General features: G+C 31.8%; 1 protein-coding gene across 1 annotated transcript in view; it reads left to right on the top strand.

The window, feature by feature from the left end:
• Window positions 1-14,295, top strand: part of LOC143059406 (beta-1,4-galactosyltransferase 1-like) — a 361,910-nt gene that overhangs the window by 151,452 nt on the left and 196,163 nt on the right. The gene's annotated exons all lie outside the window — the stretch shown is intronic.

Here is a 14,295-nt window from a genome sequence, read left to right on the forward strand (position 1 = left end):
GGAAACAAGCGGTGTATAACATCCGAGAGATAAAGTCATGCTTACTGGAGGACGTTGTACTTGAAACATAATACTAAATATAACAAAAATAAAAATATCTATTACAAGGACTCGTTGTTTTCGTTGGGTTATTAAGAGCGGAAAGTCTCATGTTAGCAACAGATGCATCCGTTGTATATATGTTAATGACCACAACTATTAATTAACAAGGATGCACTCGTTTGATTTGATTTATACGATGCACAAATAAATATACACAACATACAACCTTTTATTTTAGCTAAAATTGAAGTTCATACTAACGCATTCAATCGGTATTCATGGGAGAATTATGTTGTCTTTTTGGTTTGGGTGTCCATTTATTTGTCTCTCACAAGTTCTTAAAAACAGTATTACAGTTTTCTCCTTTCACTTTTTAACTGCCAAGATTTTGAATCTTACACAGCTAACTTTCTTTAAAAACTTTCTTGACCTGAAAATTGTGTATTATATACAGCTTAAATTGTAGTGCAACTTTGTAGTAGAGGATTTTGGAAACTGGACTAATTGTATATATACCAAAATGAGGAGATGTGGTATGATTTCTAAAAAGACACTATCTACCACATTCGTCACAACTCGGCCGATTCCGTAAGAAAGAGCGTAGCGAATTCACCCGAGGATTGCCGATTGTATCTACCAGAGACCACAGGACGATGATGTGAACATGTTTTGCATTGAAGTCGATCTTATAAAGTTTTCTCATGTTTAAGCGATTTAGAGCTTGGCCTATAGTGAAGACACTTGTCTATTCTTTAAGACCGTATGCTGACTTCTAGATATCGTTTGATGTTCTATGTCTTTCGGTCGCAATCTCATTGACCTATACTCGTATAACTTTTTTCACATGAGTCAGACCTAAACATGCTAAAGGTGCTAATTCATTCTGACATTTATAGTTAGATTTTTTTTCATTCATAAGCATCTTATTGTAGAACAACCCTCCCTTTTTTACGTAAAAAAAAAATTATCGATTCAAAATAAATATGATAATGAAAGTCAATTTGATTCATACTGCATTATTAAGGCAACGATTATTAGTGTTTTGTGGAGAGGGGACACTTGATTTTTCTCTGGACATTTTTTTGTTGTTGTTTTTGTATTCAATAAGCATTTCACCTTACATGAAAAGTAAGTCACAGCCATTTTCTAAACAGCATGTATATCAAATAAAAACAAAAAAATACTGCTTCTATTTTTCATTTTTTCAATATTATAGGGTTATTGCATGAATATTGGGGAATATTGTCCCGAGTAGAATTTTATATTGCACGAGCTTGCGAGTGCAATATATGTTCTACGAGGGACAATATTCCCCAATATTCATGCAATAACCCTTTTATTGTATAGCAATATAATATTTAAAAGTAAAAATTGGTGTAAACTAAGATTTTGTCGTTGATGACGTCATGAATTTTGAAGATTTATTGCACTAGTGCAATATTAAAATTTATTGCACGCTAACTTTTGGTTACTTTCTGTGGGAAATATTATATTGCTATACAATAAAGCAAATTATCTCACTACTGCTTTTAAACAATTTTAGAATCAACTATAGTATGTTAGAAAAACGCATTGCTAGTTTCGGTAACAAATATACATAACTTTGGTGTGATTAAAAGATACATATGTGGTCTAGAAATTTGATTATTTTAGATCCCTGTACGCTTTATCCTAAAGGCCCTGATATGACAAAATGTAAAACAAATGAAACGAGAAAACAAACGGCCTGATTTATGTACAAAACAACACATGAAAAACAAATATGATAGAAAACTCTGAAATATCAGCTCCTGACGTAAACACGCACATACATAATGTGGCGGGGTTAACCATGTTTGAGAGTGCTTAACTCCTCATTACCTGGGACAGTGATGCAACAGCACAACATAAGAATTAAGCGTAAACTTCAGGTGAAAAAGGCTAGACTCATCAGATCGACACAAAGCACAAAAAATTAACTACAAAAAAGACTTTTAAAAGACGTAAAGTATCGACTTAAAAGAACTGACAGTTACTAAAAGCTAGTTCAAAGCCGATTACAACTAATAAATAAATCATGTTTCCTAGACTAAAATATAAACTAGTGCAAATCCTACGTCATAACAGTCTGAGCAAAACTTGACCTTGTGCAATGCCAACATGTAGGTACCGAGCGGATGTAGGATCGAAAGTGTTCATACCTGTATAGTTATCAAAGGATCGTGAAGTTTATATGGACCGTATGTACATTTACGGGCTCTATAATCTCTGTAAAAATGGGGACACGTAACCCGATTGCAATATGTTTTCTATTGACGAACATTTGAATCAATGAGTTGTATCTCTTAAAAAATGAAGTAATACTTTATACCATGTATGCTTCCGAAGCACATTTCTAGATTTGCTTTCTACAGGGACACTTAAAGCCAAGAATTTACCGGAACACACGAAGAGCCACAAGACAAAATGGGACATAAAACAATAGCCAAATCCATCTAAGTTCAACTTTGCCTGAACAAATAAGAACCTTTCTTTATAATGTCTTAATCTATCAACGGATTTGTTAAAAAAACGATGTTATAAATCATGCCAGTACCGAAGCATTTAGTTCAGGTTCTAATATCATTAACGGTACCAATTTTCCTACACCAGATTCGCATTTCGACAATACATGTCTCTTCAGTGATGCTCGTGGCCAAAATATTAGAAATCCAAAGCTTATATAAAAGATGAAGAGCTATAATCCAAAAGGTCCAAAAAGTATAGCCAAATCCGCGAAAGGAATCAGAGCTTTGCATGAGGGAGATACATTCCTTAATTTATAATAATTTCTAACATTGTGTAACAGCAAATTTTAATAACACAAAACAATCCGTATTTTCATGGCAGTACCGAGTACTGGCTACTGGGCTGGTGATACACTCGGGGACTAACAGTCCACCAGCAGAGGCATTCTAAGTTATTCGTGGTAACAAAACCCCTGATATAAGTTGGTACCAGTTATACATACAAATGTAGATTACGTTCAAACATATTACGTCACTCCACTAACGGACATAGTAAGCTAGTTGCAATACACAAATACTGTAAGATAAGGCCAAAGAAACATCACCACTCAGAAAAGAGAAATAACAATAGGGAACGAAAAGTAGTCCATTTTGTCGTAACTATTTGTATAATGTTTCCCATGTAAAACTGATATAATATATAAATCTAGATAAGGACAGTTATTATTGTTTATATTAGATTACAGCAAAATGCATTGAGTGTGTAAAAGGTAATATCTTTGGTAAGCTTTCTTGCTAGCTGAATCATGAAGTCATTATTAAGTTAGGTATACTACTCTCCTTTCGAAGTAGTCTAGTCCTCAGTGTATATAAAGCGCGAATCCAGTTGTTTCACTGTTGTATGCGAGTATGTCTATTGTACAATAAAGGATGATGGGAAAAATGCGTTTGTTTACCTTTTAAAAATACAAAATAATTGATTTGAATGTATGTTTTAACACAATTTCATTAGAATATAACTTTTTAATGTATAATAACAGGATCAAAGTCCAAAAAAGTGTAATTAAAGCAGCAGAATCCATAATGTTAATTATTGAATGCGATTCATTTAAGCTATAAATGCGATGAGTTATCACTGTAAGTGCAATCATTTCTGATGTGGAATTTTTGCTTTGTTTGTATAAATTTTATCTTACATATAGATCTGGATCTGGATATAATATTAGAGAAAATAGAATTACTATATTTGCAATAAATACAATTTGTAAGGAATTTATTGATATATTTCCTCAGACTTTCACTCACTAAGTATGTATATATAATCAATCATTCTGACTTCATCAATTTTTTTAGAGAGTCGGCTGAATTAAGACTTTATATAATGAAAAACAATTTCCTTCTGTGAAAATGCATCGCATGTACAATAGAAATAAATCGCCCTACAGTGAAAATGAGGTTATAGTATCATTATTCGACAGTTAACATAATCGCATCACGAAAACAGCATAGTGGAATTTGGTTTAATATCAACAAGCTGAATAACAAAACATTTTTTAAGTTATACCACATTAATAATTATCTTACACACTCTGTTCGTGAACTACTCTTAATATTTATTTATTTCTCATTGTATCAATTTTGCACAAGGATGGGTATAAGCGCTATGGAAACCCGTCCGTAACTCATACCTTTATCATGAATTTATAAAAACAGTACACATTGCATGTAAATTTATTTCTCATTTTATTAAAATATCATGAATTTGTCGTTAGTTTATTTATTATTCTACATCAGAAATTCATAAAAATTACAATTTCAGGATCTGCACATTACATTCACTGGTCCCACAGACAGATAAATTGGTTATCTGTCGGACTAGTCTACTCTTAAATGAGGGTTCAGCTAGCAAGCTAGCTAATAAAAGATATTACATACACACTCAATGTATGTTGCTGTAATTCGAAGTAATCCCCTTGTGTTAATATCGACAGTATATTCAAATATTTTTTCATTATTTAACGCAACACTATCATCAAAGTAATACAATGGAATTCAGACGGAACGAATCTTTACTGTGTTTCGTCCTAAACTGTTATTCATATCAATACAGGAAGTAATATCAAAGTTGCAATTTGACACCATAGATATAGTATATCAATAAACTGTCAATAACACTAAAGCGGAAACATACAAACATGATGTAAAATAGAAAATTTACATCTTTAATCATCTCAAAAGACATTATACTTTTAGAAAGTAAATCTAACATACTTATCTTTTTTCATTGCAGTAGAAAGTTTTATTGACATGTATATAGGTTGCAGTTTTATAAGACTTTGAAGAGGCGAAGTGTGAAGAGTCGGAAAGCAATTAATAACTGCCAATCAAATTAATAGGACCAGAAGAAGCATATTAAGTTCAAAGAATATTTTACACTTCAAGTATAGTTCATACTATTATGTGCATATGCTTCATTACAAACGTAAAAACAAGTTAATGATATTTGAAAGGTTTGTGAGTAGTTTCGGTAGCCAATACGTAGCAGGTATATTCAGATATCACAGATTTTGACTCTCATGGAGCGCACGGATCTGAATTTTGAAGAATTTATCATTTCATTCTTCAAAAGAAGTTCCATACAGTTTTTACATCTCACAACCAATACATTGCTGGAAGCTTTGGCGGCCGATTCGAACGCAAATCGCTTTGCGAGTACCTGAAGTCTGCTTTATTCTAGAAAAAAAGACGCAAAAGTAACCCCTTTTCCAAAAAAAAAAAAATATTTTCAAAATATTATAATCGAATATTAATACATTTATTCAAATAGAATTATTTTTTATCAGTATTTATAACACATAGAAATGCGAGTAGAATATCGCCGTTTATTTTTTATTCGTAATATGTTACATAAAAAGACCAATACGAATATCCATATGCATGAAGACGCATTTTTATTATCGGGTAAAAACCTAACAAAAAGCATGCATGTACATGTATTCATTTTTTTTTAATTCAAGGACATTATAAAATTGTAAAAATTCACTGTATTTTAAAGTTGCAGGCGATAAAATTGTAAAAATGGAATGGAAATCGACGTTTAATGTAGGTTTTTACCGCTGTAAAATTCTAAAACGGCAACCGAAATTGATTAACATGTTTGTTGCCTTGGCAGCCGATCTTGGTTCTTACGTTTCGCCTCTGAATCATGTAATTGATCTTTCTTGATATAGACTGTACGTCACTCATTTTCACTTTGTATTGGGCAATTGCTATGCTTATTATAAATATGATTAACTTGATTTGAAGATTGCTCTTTTCTTGTTTACCAAGTTTGTTGTCAGGAGAGTCTTGATTGGGTTTATAGAATAGAAAAGCGCCAAATAAATAACGAAAAGAGAAAAAATAGTCCGCAAATAGTATACAGAATAATGAGGTGCTGATACTAGTATATTAATAATAAATAATAAGGGGCAAAATTTATAAAGAATGGAGAAAATTGTCCAAAACAATTAAAAATGAAGAATGAACGACCCTGCATAGGTAGGATGTGAGAATATGCAGGGTGTACGTCAATAAGACAGCAATCCAACATAAAAAGTCAGAAATCTATTTCATTCACACTGATAATTGTATTACTTTCCATAAAAATGCAATTAATAATCTTTACTGCGCATGTAGTTATTCAATCATTGGGTAAATTTGATATCTTTCATTTTGGTTTCTTAATGCAATCTTTGTACTGGTCAAGGTTCTCGGTGGCCGTGTAGTTTTAGTTATCAAACTACTGAAACATTAGCGTGTCAACACTGAGGTTATGTTGTCCGTACAGGACAGGTCCACTCGATTCCAATCTTAATTGACTAGGACTGTTAGTTTTCCTACGGAAGGTCGGTGTATCTCTCCGGGCACTCCAGAACCTTCCATCAATACAAACTGGCCACCACGAAATAACACAATAGTGTTGAGATTCGCGTTCAAAACCAATCAATCAATCAATATTTGTGCTTGTGTAAACTTTGACTTGCGAGACCTTTAAATGGCGTTTCCTGTTACCAGCTCATGATATATTACAAAAACTGTAAAAATTCAAGGGAAACACGGAAAGATAAAACAACAGCTGTTACAGTCGACAAAACACTACACATAAATACGATTGGGTAACAAGAACCCCTTATAAACTGGAGCTGGCGCTGAGCAACTATTGATATTTGTGACGATACTTTGTTTTCCTGTTTTAGGCGCAGAGTTTTTAGTTTTAAATGACTATCAAATAACCCCCCCCCCCCCTCCAAAAAAAAGAAAGAAATTTAAACACTACATAAAAACAATAACCACATACTTTTAGTAACACGTTTTAACTCCTCAATGATACAAACCTTATGTACTTGTTTAATAACCTTTATCAAGGTGAGTATTGATCATGCAAGATTGTATTGTAAATTATTGTTGTTAAAGTTGCAATATGTTACCATGGATATAATACCTATAAACTGTCAATAAAGCAGAAGCGTACAATGATGATGTAAAAAATTTAATATAGTTTTAATCAACTCATGAGACATAATATTTCTAGAAAGTATCTCTAACATGCTTGTCTTTTTTCATTGCAGTAGAAAGTTTTATGTATATAAGTCGCAGGAGTAAAAGACTTTGAGTGAAGTAGAATACAAAAGCAATAAAAGCTTAACAAATTAAAAGGAATAGAAGAATCAAGTATAAAAAAAAGTCCAAAGAATATTTAACAGTCCAAATAAAGTTCATATAATTTTTGGCATATGCTTCATTACAAAACTATATGCCAAGCTAACGATATCTGACAGTTTTGTGTGTAGTTTTGCGTAGCCAATACGTATGGTAGCAGGTATAATCAAATATTTAGATATTATGGATTTTGTCTCTCTATTTACCGCACGGATCTAAATTTTGTAGAAATTATCATTTCATTCTGGGACTTAAATTTTCATTAATCATATCAGAACGCATTAGTTTAATAATCTTTTAAGGAAGTATAGGGTAACGATTCGAAAAGTCGAAACTGTTAACCGAAGTTGTAGGATAATCAAAAGCCAGTTGTTTATATTATAGTTCTTAATATGCATAGAGCAATGTCAATTGATATTTCATAGTGTGTCATTCTATGTTGTGATGTTACACTATTGTTTCAGAAAAGGGTGAAAGTTGGGACTATTGTCATCATCTTACGGTGTTTATATATCGCAACTTGAACGATTCGCTCGTGTATGTAACAATGTTTTTAGATTTTAACGAGAGAAATTTATGCATTACTGAAAAATTATTACACCAGGGTTTTCGATATCACAAACTAGTCAAAACATTTGCTAAATTTTATCATCGGTATAAGAATATCATTCGTAAATATAGCTCAACATGCAGACTTCTTATACGTTCAGGTATTTCACATCCAATATTTTATTGAAATATTCTTTATGAAGCACAAAAATGTCAGTATTCACTTCAGAAGCTAACAAAACCTTCAAATAGACTTATTAAGAAGGGATATAGTTACGATACTGTTGCCAGGTCATTAAAGATTGCATATGTTTGCGTTAATATTTATTCACTTATAGGGTCTTTGCATCGGAATTAAACACATTAATCTGAAAACCAGTTGTTAGCATGACACGGGTTATGTTCTTCTGATATATGTTATGATGGTATGATACTAAACCCATCACGGGAAGGATTGTGCCTGATTTTCATACGATGAAGACATATTCTTTCAATCAGTTTAATTGAAGTCTGGAGCTGGCATGTCAGTTAAGTGCTAGTAGTCTGAAGTAATTTATGTATAATGGTCATTTTGTTATTTTCTATTGTTACATCTTCTGACATAAGACTCAGACTTCTCTTGGACTGAATTTTAATGTGCGTATTGTTATGCGTTTACTTTTCTGCATTAGCTAGAGGTATAGGAGGAGGGTTGAGATCTCATAAACATGTTTAACCCCGCCGCATGTTTGCGCCTGTCCGAAGTCAGGAGCCTCTGGCCTTTGTTAGTCTTGTATTATTTTTAATTTTTAGTTTCTTGTGTACAATTTGGAGTTTAGTATGGCGTTAATTTTCACTGAACTAGTATATATATTTGTTTAGGGACCAGCTGAAGAACGCCTTCGGATACGGGAATATTTCGCTGCATTGAAGACCTGTTGGTGACCTTCTGCTGTTATCTGCTCTATGATAGGGTTGTTGTCTCTTTGACATATTCCCCATTTCCATTCTCAATTTTACCTATTAAAAGGTTGAAACCCGCTGCAATTGTTTGTACCTTTCGTAAGTCCGGGATTTATCTTCAGTAGTTGTCGTTTGTTGATGTGCACCATAAAGTGTTTTTCATTTCTCGTTTTATATATATATATATATATATATATACCTATGTATTAGACCGTTGGTTTTCCCGTTTAAATGGTTTTCATTTTTATAAATTTCCTGTTTCAAAACTTCGAGATTTTCGAAAACTAAGGATGTTCTTATTCCAGGAATAGATTACCTTAGCCGTATTTGGCACAGCTTATTGGATTTTGAGTCCACAATGCTCTTCAACTTTGTACTTGTTTGGCTTTATAACTATTTTGATTTTAGCGTCACTGATGAGTATTATGTAGACGAAACGGGCGTCTGGCGTATTAAATTATAATCCTTGATAACTATTTACAGTAGTCCTATTTTTGGGTCTTTTATAGCTTGCTGATCGGTGTAGCCTCAAGTCTTCGTGTTGAAGACCGTACTTTGACCTATAGTGGTTAAATTTTTTAAATTGTGACTTGGATGGAGAGTTGTCTCATTGGCACTCATACCACATCTTCTTATAGCTATTGAATTTGCCGCAGACCGTTATGCATTTATTCATCATTATCATAATTAAAAAGTTTATGTCAATGTATAGAATGATTCGAAACATCTTAACCTTCCTAGTTTCACTGTTTCACGCATAAATTGATATTTAATCGCAAATTAATTTAATGAAGTTTTAGATATTTAAATTTAGTATGACCCTATCAGTACAAAAGATTAGATAAAATTATCCTGTTTAGATATGACAACTGATAAATGAGTGATATGCAGTTGGTTTTATTTTGGTATGCAATTGACCTGATCCTTTGTTAGAAGATATTGGAATGCAGTTTTTGTAAGTAAATATGTTATTCCAAGCTTCTAAATGTTTATCTAAAATGAAATATGGACACCACTACTTGATGGTTTACCATTATTGCAAATCTGTGTCAACGATCACCACGGTAATGTGCCTATTATGATAACAACATTATTACTGTTAATTTCTCTCTTCCAAATTATTTTACAATGTAGTAATGTTTACGTGTATAAAAATAAAGAACATAGTAAGAATAACACTATGACCAATTTCCAATGGATAAAACACAGATATATGTATCAGTAACACTTGTCTTTCATTGTAGTAGAAAGTATTATATATATCTATATAAGTTGCTGTTTGATAAGACTTTGAAGAAATGGGAGGGATGTTAAAGGAGCACTACCTGTCAAATTCTGATAATTGATTTATAACAATGATAAACATTTATCTAAATTGTAAAAAGTCTAAAATAAACAATATAACGAGCATGGGCGCGATGATATGTACCTTCGTTTCGTATGGATTTTAGTTTAGATGACAACTAATTCACGGTCGAGTTGTCTCCCGAAAAGGTCCGTTTGTCATATCAGCAATGTTTACATAAATATGAAGATAAAACTATACATCAGTCTGGTACGTTTGGATTTTTCTATGTCTGTTTAATTTCATATTATGAATTAAACATATATATTTGAACCATCGTTTTTACCTGTATAAGAATGATTTTTTTGTCGATCGAATATGCCAACAAAATGATTTGTTTCACTTTCAATGTTGGCATTGTTTTTTCTTTAAATGATTAAACACGCACATCGCATGCAGTATCAATCTCTAGGTAAGGAGTTAAATTAAAGTTCACTAAACGCGAATTCAATGAGGTCGAACTATTAACTTGCAAGTGAATCATCAATGTTTGTGAGCTATTGTTTTAAGAGAAAATAAGAACCATACTCGCTGCTTAAAGCGATATATTGTTTCACTATTTCACTTTCATGAATGATTGATACAAAATAATCATATTTCATATTTTCTTTATATCTTGAAGCTAGTGCCCCTTTAAAAGTCGGAGCAATAACAGCCAACCAAATTAAAAGAAGAATCAAGTGTTTTCAAAAAAAAAAGTCCAAGGAATATTTTACATTTAGAATAAAGTTTATATCAATACTTGCAAAGCTTTCATTACAAAAGTATATGCCAAGTAAACGATATTTGACAGCTCTCTGTGTAGTTTTGAAAGCGAATACATAGCAGGTACCATCAAATGGTCAGATATTACAAATGTTGATTCTCTATGGATGCACTCATCTAAATTTCTTCCTACAATCAACACACTGCTTGATTCTTTGGTGGTCTGTGCAAATACAAATTGCTGTGCGATTACTGATATATTATAGAAAAGAACGCATAAATAAACCTTTTTCAATAAACTTTCCAGATGATTTTCAAAACTTTGTTCTCATAACACAATATAAAAAACGGCTAGAATACAGTCGTCTGTATCCTTTGTTTTTTGCCTTTGACATGTTTCTGACTGAATTTTGTTTTTCATCAATTGAATAAGAACACTTTTGTGTAATAATCTGGAATTGGAGTGTAGTGTTAATATTCAAAAAGTCGAAACTGCCAACCGAAGTTATAGGATCATGAAAATCACGGTTTTGTTTTATGTTAACGTTCTAAATACGCATTTAATTTGCCACAGGACGAATAGCATGCATTTACCATGATTGTCATCATTAATATGTTTATTTTTTGTCAACGTATGTAATATTATTCGAAACAACCTCAACTTTTCTACTTTCACATGTTTTATATTAATATTCACTCTGAAAATACATTCCCCTTGCGGATCCTAATCAATAGTATTATGCTTTAGATATAATTAAATTTAGTATGACCCTTTCAGTACAAAATATTAGATAAAATTATACCGTTTAAATATGATAACTGATGAGTGATATGCAGTTGTTTTGTTACGCAATTGACCTGATCCGTTGTTGATATATAGTTGGTAAGTAAATATGTTATGACGAGCAGCTATTTGTTTATCCAAAAACCACTACGGGCACCCTTTCTAATTGGATTACAATTTTTGAAAATCTATCTCAGCGATCGCCACCGTAAAGTTCCTACTGTCATAACAACTTTTCATTACTCTCTCCCTAAGAAATGGACTCCTTGATGTATTCAAAAAACGAAATCAATGAACAATATGGCATTTGTCACTAGTGGAACAGGTTTATCAGAGCACCTGATATCATCACCATGATTTGCAGGTATTGGTGTTGCTCAGTCTTAGGTTTTGTATGTAGTGAGTCTGTGGGCGTAAAATTTGTATCGTCTATTTTCGTTTTTTGTTTGTTGCTATAACATTGTAGAAGTTTAAAAGTTTTCAATGCTTTCTAAATGTATTTAGTTTTTTTATTGCAAAGATTGTGCTTCAAAATTCAAATGATTTTACGTAAGTTTACTAATGTCCTGATCGATGTAGAACACTTTTTTGCTATTGAAAGAATTGATTAAATTAAAGTTCCTTACCAAGAAAAATTATAATATTCAAAATAAGAATTTATGAAAATAAAATTGTTTGTTAATTTTTTAAATGTTAGAAAACTTGACCTGACCAACTTGATCTTTATCCTGACTGTTATAAAATTGCCAATAACTTTTTGATATTGAAAGGGATATAACCAAGATTGATATCAGAAAAAGTGATATATGATTAGAGATGATTAAGATACTAAGTAAATGCACTTTTTCTACATTTAATAATGAAATGATAAAGATGTACAGAATAAGCTCCACTTATTGAAAAAAGGTAAAATTCTACTTCTATATATAATTCTTAAAAATATAATTACAAATACATTTTCTTATCATTATTGGAGAATAACTTCATGCTTGTAAGCTTAGTTATTTGTATAACAATTGAAAAGAAACCTGTTAATTGTATCATAATCATACAATTGAACGTTTCACTTACAGTGACTTGATTGTTAGTGTTGCTATCCAGCAATTGCAACTCATTCAAAATTTGACCAAATTGCAATTTGTTTTATTAAACCAAATTGTTCAACTGTTCAGAATATTGAACACATTGTTCAGCCAAAATGTGAAAGTGCAAGGTGATTAGATAAAACATACTTACAATCCCATAAGACTTTAACTCCACAGTAATGGTGTTGTTACAAAAAATAGTCTATCAGTTTGTATAGTATATTATAGGCATTTCCATGCTGAAGGTGTGAGTGCCAATGAGACAACTCGCTATCCAAATAACAATTTAAAAAAGTAAACCATTATAGGTCAATGTACGGCCTTTAACACAGAGCCTTGGCTCACACCGAACAACAAGCTATAAAGGGTCCCAAAATTACTAGTGTAAAACCATTCAAACGGGAAAACAACGGTCTAATCTATAAAAAAAAAACGAGAAACGAGCAATACGTATACATTACATTAACAAACGACAACTATTGTACATCTGATTCCTGACGTAGGACAGGTGCAAACATTTGCAGCGTGATTAAACGTTTTAATGGTACCAAACCTTCTACCTTTTACTGAAACAATAGCACATCACAACATAGAAAAACACAAGATAAAATATCAATTGGCAGGCTTAACTCAATCAAAAAACGTAAATTAATACACTATGAACGAATAAATTTGATCTGCGATATCTGAATGGTAATGCACAGTTAATAAAATATTAGGAACAAACATTCAAGGCCAAAAAGCAAACAAACAAGTATAAACAAAGCCATGACAAGACACCACTGCGAAATATTTAACCCTTCGAAATAATCACTTTTGAAAAAAAAACGGTTTTAATAATACAGGTAAATCTTGAAGTTTATACAAATGTAGTTAGAAGAAGTGAAAATTAGAAGATATTCCAAATACTCAAAGCTGGTATATAGACAAGATCCATATTAATATAAAATAACAAAAAAGCATTATAAACAGTATCATCAGGTCGAATTAACAAGAAAATACGATTTAAGAGTACTCGCAGTAACTGACAGCTAGTTAAAAGCCAAAAAAAAAACAATTAATAATAAAAAATCATGCATCAGAGACTAAAATCAACTAAAACACATCCCAGGAATTTAGTATTTTAACGTTATGAACAGTCAGAGAAGACATGACTTATGCAATGCCAAAAATAAATGTATCGACAGGTAGCAGGATAGTGAAGAGCGACTTCTATAGAGATTAAAATTAACGTGTCTATGTCTCTATACATCCCGCCTCAATAGAAGATACAATTTAATTATGTTTTAATTTGCTAATGACAAAATCGATATTAGTGCCAATGTTAACTATATTCAGAGGTCTAATAAGAGTATTGGTACGATAACCTTTACTTTTAAGTTTGTTTAAAGGTTCGATGAGTTTACACGGATCACATAGTGATTTCCACGCTTTAAGTACAATATTACCATAAAATTTAGGATGTGAAATACCATTTTTAATAAGTTTTCTACATTTCTATTTGTATTGATTACTAAGTATGTAAAAATCAATAATGTGTGATTTTGAAGTATACATGCACTTTATATTATGTGAGGTTGGGATATGAAGATGCAGCTTGATGATTTCTTAATTCATTACACTTCATACAAAGCAAAAGCCCGCCAAATTACGTAT

This window comes from Mytilus galloprovincialis, chromosome 14 (assembly GCF_965363235.1).
Source record: "Mytilus galloprovincialis chromosome 14, xbMytGall1.hap1.1, whole genome shotgun sequence".
NCBI classification, from domain to species: domain Eukaryota; kingdom Metazoa; phylum Mollusca; class Bivalvia; order Mytilida; family Mytilidae; genus Mytilus; species Mytilus galloprovincialis.